The 7,370-nt window shown below is 36.4% G+C and overlaps 1 long non-coding RNA gene across 1 annotated transcript; it reads left to right on the plus strand.

Annotated features, from left to right (window-relative positions):
• Positions 1-543: 543 nt before the first annotated feature.
• On the plus strand, positions 544-5,999 carry LOC149082132 (uncharacterized). The gene is made up of 2 exons (XR_016193294.1): positions 544-578; positions 5,586-5,999. It is a non-coding gene; the product is annotated as an uncharacterized LOC149082132 (long non-coding RNA).
• Positions 6,000-7,370: the final 1,371 nt, after the last annotated feature.

Here is a 7,370-nt window from a genome sequence, read left to right on the forward strand (position 1 = left end):
AAACTCCTCTTGAAGGCGGAACAGGAAACGGTCAGAATTGAAGAGGAACATGCAACATGATGACGTTTATATTCCGTAACTTGTAATTACCACTCTGGTAATTAATACAACTTCTTCCTCTCTCTCTCTTTTTTTTTAAAACTGGACACAATAACAAAATACAGGAAGTTATGATTTTTCTCACTTTAAAAAATGTCCTGCTGTTGCAAATCAAAATCACGGATCAGTGAATTCACGCAACATGAAATTACATTCATTCATCGCGAAGGCTGGTTACTATTTCCATCATTTAGATAAGAACAGGAAGATGTCTTCTTTTTTTTTTTTCATTGAAGAGATGCTATTTGATATAAAATACGTAAATAAATGAAAAAAATTACCTTTGAAACAAAAGATAACATCGATAAGTGGATTTTTTTTTAGGAACATGAATTTTTCCTTGAATTTTTCTATCGCGTGTTTCGTCACGATATCTTGTTGAAAAAAATTCCTTTAAAAACGGAAAGTTTTTGGAAATTTCAATCACATCGTGGATACCAAATACAAAGTGTTGAGGTGCACGATTTGTTCTCTTTCAGGTAAGATTTCGTGAAAAATACTAGTAACAGTTAAGAAATTCATACCTTTTAACGTGATAAAAGAAAGCCTAAAAGACTATGCTTTAGTGCAGGGGTGTTCAACCTTTCATTCACTGTGGGTCACCAAATTGAAACTTCCCACGAAGCCCGTGGGCCACCAACTCGTGTAATTTAGTAACTTAATAGAAGAGGTCAAAGGGGCCCCGAGTTGAATAGGGAAAAAAACTTATTGACGACTTTTATTTATTTAGAAATTATTTCTTTTATTAATTATCAATTTTCATAAGTTCTGAAATAATTATTTCTCCTAATTCTGAAAAAGTTTTTTATTAATAACTGTTTATAAGTTAATTAATTCTGAGATTAATTTTAATCTGTAATCACTTTAAATGATTCTTCAATCATTTATTTCGGTAATTTAAAAATTTTTCCTTCTCAATATATCTGGAAATCATTTGCTTCAATAATTATGCAATTATTCTTTCATTGATTGTGAAATAATTTCTATTAGCAATTCCGAAATTATTTGGCTAATTTTTATTTTAAGTTATTTTGAATAAGTTATATTTTTTTCACTAGCTCTGAAATTATTGGTTTAAAAAACTCCTGAATTATTTCTTTCCTTAATTCTGAGTTTTCATCAATTTTGGAATTACAATCGAACCCCGTTTTAACGAATACGACTATAATGAAAAAATCTCGTTTTAACGAACACTTTTCTATAATTCCCCAGATAAGTTTTCATAAACCTTACAAAAACCTGGAATTCCTTTAAAACGAGATTTCGTTATGACGAAGTGATTTCTCCGGTCTCGGAGTTCGTTATAACGGAATTCGACAGTATTTTTTTTCTTAATAAATCTGAGTTTTCGTCAATTTATTCCGGAATTATTTCTTTCATTTATTTCGGAATTATTTGTTTCATTTATTCTAGAAATAATCATTCTTCAAAATGTTTTCAACCATTTTATTAATTTAACTTATATAATTAATCTTGAAAAGCACCTCAGGTTACTAACTGATTTGTAAATATGCCGTGGGTCAAGCAAGTGATATGCAAATGTGCTTAGTAATGAGCCGCGGGTCGCTAAAGTGATCCTGCTTTAGTAGAAATACACATTAAAAATGTCATTAAACCACTGATTTATTTAAAATATTCGTTAAACATAGTTTCAATTGTATGTGTTAAGCTATGCCAACTTGTCTCTGGTACTTATCTTTATTTTTTTGCAAATTTTCAAACATTAAGGGGAAAAATGTGTTGTTAACACCTTGCGCTCATGATAAAACCAATTTAATTGAATAAAAATTGATTTACACTGAATGAATTTGTTCAGTTCATAAAATGAGGGGAAAAATTGAGATTTCATTGACTGAATCTTGTTTAAAATTAAATTTAACGTTGAAATTTTTAAAAATTAAAAAGAAAAGTTGTTTTATAAATCGACTAATTACGAAATGGATCTCAAATATTTTGCCTCATTTTATGAACTGAAATTTCCTTTATTTATTTTTAGTCAATTTCTATTCACAATTATATTGATTTCGTGCCATTTTATCACGCGAGCAAAGTGATAATAATGCATTTTCTTTCCTAAACGCTGGAAATTTGCATAAAAAAGTATCTGCGATATGTAAAACATTGTGTTACCATAGAAGAGCAAGGGTGCACAACCGTTTTGGAAGTTCCGGCCACTTCATTGATTTGAAAACGTGTCACGGTCCACTTGAGTAATATTGAAAAGCACCGCAAGTAATTTAAGTGATTTGTGAATGTGCCATGGGCCGCTTGAGTTATCTGAAAATGTGCTACACTATCACTTGTTCACGAGTTGAATGGTGGTGTCATTCCGGATGCATCTAGAGCAGCGGTTCTCAACCGCGGCGACTCGAGGAAAATAAAATTAATCAGTAAATTTGATAGATAAGTAAATAAGAGAGGCCTACAAGGTTCTGTCATAAAAATTATGTACAAGAAAGGGCTCCTCGAGTCAAACAGGGCTCCGCCATAGAAATTGTATACTGAAAAGGGCTCCGCGAATGAAAAAAGGTTGAGAACCGCTTATCTAGAGGATCATCGATCAGGGTGCTCATTGATGAGCGGCTTAGGTTTTCTGAACATTCAGCGTTCAGCGGTAGTCAAAAAATTTAATAGGATGCTCGGTTTCATTCTCAAAAAAAGGTCTCTTCACGGTTCTCCTAAAGTGATCCTTCCACTTTTCCGAGGCTTAGTTTGTCCTGGATTGAAGTATGCCGTCAGGTTTTGTAGACCATTACTTACAAAAGTACATTGACTTGGCCGAGGGGGTGCAGAGAAGAGCCGCGCGTGCTCTTGACGGCACACGGGGCTTCAGTTTTTTAAAAAAGAGTCTTGATTTTTTTGAAAATGTTTGCATTGGAAGAGAGCAGATGTAAGGGGAGGGGGAAGTGATTGAAGTGTTAAAAATTTTAAATGGGATGGGATAAAACAGACCATGAGTTATCAATACGTCGTCAATCAACCGCTTTGATAAGGGGGCACCAGTATCGATTGGTAAAGGATATTTCTAGGCCACCTCGTTGGGCATTTTGTCTGTTGTGGCTTTTGTATTTTGTGTTTAACCCTAAATGCACCTCGTGAACTGGAGAATTTATTTTCGGATACCACTATGTATTTGTATTTTTTTTTTTCTTTTAGTGAATGAAAATTATGGATAGAAATTTTGTATCCAACAAAAAAAATTTAGAGAAAAATTAGCGAAATTTTTCATTTGACCATTTTTATAATTTGGTTTATGTACAGCTTTGATTTAGCACGTGTTTATGGATATAAGTGTTATCAAGACCCACAGCTAGACGTTAACTTGTATTGAGCACGAGGACCCGAGCATCCCCTCAATATTTGCATATGTTTCACGACGTCTATATAAATATAAGGTCCGTCTTCCCCTATATTTCCTAGCCCTCCCCACATGTTTACTAACTTCACACCTGTGTTGAGACAATTACCTACATTTCAAAGATGAAAATTACTTTATATACATATACAGGGTGCATAGCCAACTCCTCGAACCGTTGATCCTAGAGTCATACTTCCAATAAGAAAAACTATCTAAATAACGTGTGGGTCCCGTGAGGACAGAAATCGCCAAAAGAAATTCCACGTTTCTAAATGCAATATTCGCTGAGATATTTGAATTCAAAATCGCAGAAAATTCGGGAAAGAACAGCACAAATGAGGGAAAGAAGTGTTGTCTGTTTGTTTGTGCTATTCTTTCGCAACTTTCCTCCAATTTCTGAATTGAAATTTCTTAGAGAATATTGCACTTAGAAATGCAGAATTTATTTTGTTGGCCTCAAGAGACACGGGGTAAGAACATTCTAATTGTGTTTCTGAGCACAGGGTGTTTGTATAGAAAGTAAGTTTTGTATATTAAAAGCTATGCAACCCCTTGCAACCTGAAAGACGTATCTGAGTTCTACTCATACTTTGGATACTTTTTTCTAATTGGAAGTATGCCTCTATGATCAACGGGTTCACCAGTAGTTTGCTGTTCGAGGAGTTACCTATGCATCCTGTATATTAATTATTCAAATATTTATTTATTAATTTCTCTCAGTTTCACTGTTACTTTAAATCATGAATTCAGATGCATGTCTGTGGAAACGCTCACACTTACACGCTATTACAGACATACTCGCAAATCTCTTGGTTACATATGACATCATGATAAGTTGTTGCAGTTTGCAGTCGACGGTTACACGTACATTCCAACATGTGCCAATTCGTAAAAGTTCCGCAGAGGAATGTGGACGAGGTGCATGCGTGGTATAGTACTAGTATCCGAGGATGATGTCAACTCTCCGCTACCCATACAAAGGCTTTCAACAGCTGGCGGATGCGAAGATGTTTCGGGAAAAGAGAAAATTCAACTGCCCCTGTGCGCGAAATCGAACCCACGTCCTTTCACTTTCCGGGTGAACGCCCTAGATCACTTGTGTCGATAGCAGAGAATAACACCATCCTCGGATAAGTCGCCATCTGGTGGCATTGTCAGCAATTGTGAGCTTTGGCCTGAGTTAGGTCCGACCATCCATGTACGTTCCCGTTCAGTGCACACGAGCTCCAAGGAAAGATTGAGATATTCGTTGCCTCTGTAGTCTAGTGCGTTTACCCGCAAAGTGAAAAGACGTGGGTTCGATTCCTCTCGGGGGGCAGTTGAATTTTCTCTCTTTCCGAAATATATCTTCGCATCAGCCAGCTGTTAAAAACCTTTGTATAGTAGTTGTAGTTGACAGCTAATTCTCGTAGATTAACGTAGGCTTCCTGTCAGTATCGTGTGCGTGCCTTGAATAGTTTGGTTCGGAAACATCGGACAGGACGCCCTGCTTCGGTGCTTAAATATATTTTGGGCCTCTCTGAGCCACACAAGTATATTCAAGTCATATTTTCATGCTAAAAAATCTTGTAAAGACATATGTATAAAAAATCTTTGATAATTTAGGCCTCCTGTTTTACTCGGGGTACTGGGCCTGGATTCCGGTAGTCTACCTGGTAAGACGCCATTTGTACAACGTAGCCCTCCCCCCTTTCCCACAGAACCAGAATTTAGAAACGCTTTATATAGTCTTACATATAAGCCGCTGTGCGGTCATGTGGTCATAGTGACGGATTCGCATCGCTAGGGACCGGATCCGAACCCCACAGTTGGTGGTAGGCTGAAATGGAGCACCCTACAGAACTACAACGGTACAAATTTCATCAGTATCATAGTCACTAATCGCTTGAAAAATAGATGGCAGCACTAGAAATTCACGTAAAACACTAGATATGCACTCAGAATGTTAAGGTACACAAACACACACTTTCGGCGCAACTCATTCGGTGGTAAACTGCCCATGGCGATAAATAGACCGGAGTTGTGCTCGCTTTTTGAAAGAAAGTCCTACATATACGGTATATATTTTTTAATTTTTGTATGATTTTATTTCATGTATTTTACCGTGTATTTGTCCTTACCATTACAGTTTCAAGTCCCAAATGGAATCTTCAATGAAGAAGAAATGGACGAGTGCGCTGTTCGCCGTCATGCTTATTTCGTGCACGATGCTTCAACATGCAGAATGTGGCGGTGGCGGCGGTATGGGTATGTTTGGAGGCGGAGGCGGTAAGAAAGGTGGTGGTGGCGGCCTCGTCGAGATTCTCGCCGCTGGACTTGTTGCCAAGATGCTGAGCGAATTACATCACGGCGGTGGTGGATGCCATCATCATCATGGTCACCAGGGATGAAAAACATGTTCGACATGTATGTCTCTGTAACACTGTAAATATCAGTACCCAAATAACCCAACATTTTGATAACGTATGGATTTTCTAAGAGCACGAAGACGTAATGCATGCATATCATGTAATGTTCATTCATACCACATGTAATTGTCATATATAGAAACAAATTAACATTTTTTCATAAAAATCATTTTACCATGAGGTATAATATTTCCAAATTTTTTGCTATTTCGATATTCTTTTCATATATCTAATCACGTCTCCAAATAGCACATTAAGGTGGACTACTACTAATACCACTACTTAACCGCACATGCACCTCGTACACGACCTCTGCGGAATTTCTAACGAATTGGTACGTACCGGAATGTGTGAGAACTGAGTGTATATGTGGCCCTTAAATAACGTACTAGCTATAATACCCGGCGCTGCCCGGGATTTCTTCAACTACTGTGTGAGAGGATTGAAAAAATTACAAACCTTTATAAGGGAGTAAACTATTGTACGTAATACCGGCAACATTGAAGCAGTGACACACCATTGTAAAGGCATATACACGTCTGAAAAGCATTGCTAGGGTAACCAAAGTAAACGTTCCGAAAGTGATTGTTGAGGCCCAAAAACCATTGTTGCACGACAGGTTTTTCCTCATTTCGGGCATTTGCCCAGCTCTGACGAGCAACTTTCAAAATAGTCTTCTGTTCAAGTCGGGTCCCGTTTGGTATATATGCAAAATTTTGTGACGATCGATCTAAAATTTATAGATTTAGATGGAGAACATACACACAGACAGACAGAACACACTGAAAATCAATTATATATATATAGATTTATGTTAGCACATAGTTGTGCTTGTTTCGTGTTCTTGCTGGTGCTGCCATCTGCCTTCCGTATTTAAGGCAACTGACAGACAACGTGTAAGGCATTTTTTTTAAACGGTGTGGTTTTGATGAAACAAGTAATTTTAATCAGAATACTGTATTAAATAAAGAAATTCAGTAAAATTTTTGAAGTATTGATAATTTCTTGAGACATTTTATATCATATATTTGAATTTTTTTAATTTATATTGGGGACTCTAAAGAATAACAATAAAAAGTGATGGCATAGAAGCTCTTGAGGACAAACTGATTCTGTATGCCAATATTCATAAAAGATATTAATATATAAATACGTATTATCATATAACGGTGAATTTAACCATCGGCCCTGATAAGATTCCTTGAGTTGCAGATGTCGTTTGATACTGGTTGGTGTAATAAATAGGAAATGTAAATACGTTTATCCATATAATCGTATTTATTCATGTTAATCGCGTCTACTCACATTAATTACAATGCATCATATTATAGACATAGCACATGAGAAGCTTCTGGATGGCCAACGTTGCTGTGCCTGTTTTCTTTTTTTTGCCTTAAAAAAAATTCAATAGAAGCCCCTTGGGTATTAGGTGAACATAAGTACTCACCCACATTATTGTTTATTATAAGTTATTGCAATTCGACTACTGCTGCAGGAATCGGCAG

The sequence above is a fragment of the Pholcus phalangioides genome, unplaced genomic scaffold, assembly GCF_987345545.1.
Source record: "Pholcus phalangioides strain wild (caught in Gottingen) unplaced genomic scaffold, Ppha-v1.0 ptg000009l_1, whole genome shotgun sequence".
Classification (NCBI taxonomy): Eukaryota; Metazoa; Arthropoda; class Arachnida; order Araneae; family Pholcidae; genus Pholcus; species Pholcus phalangioides.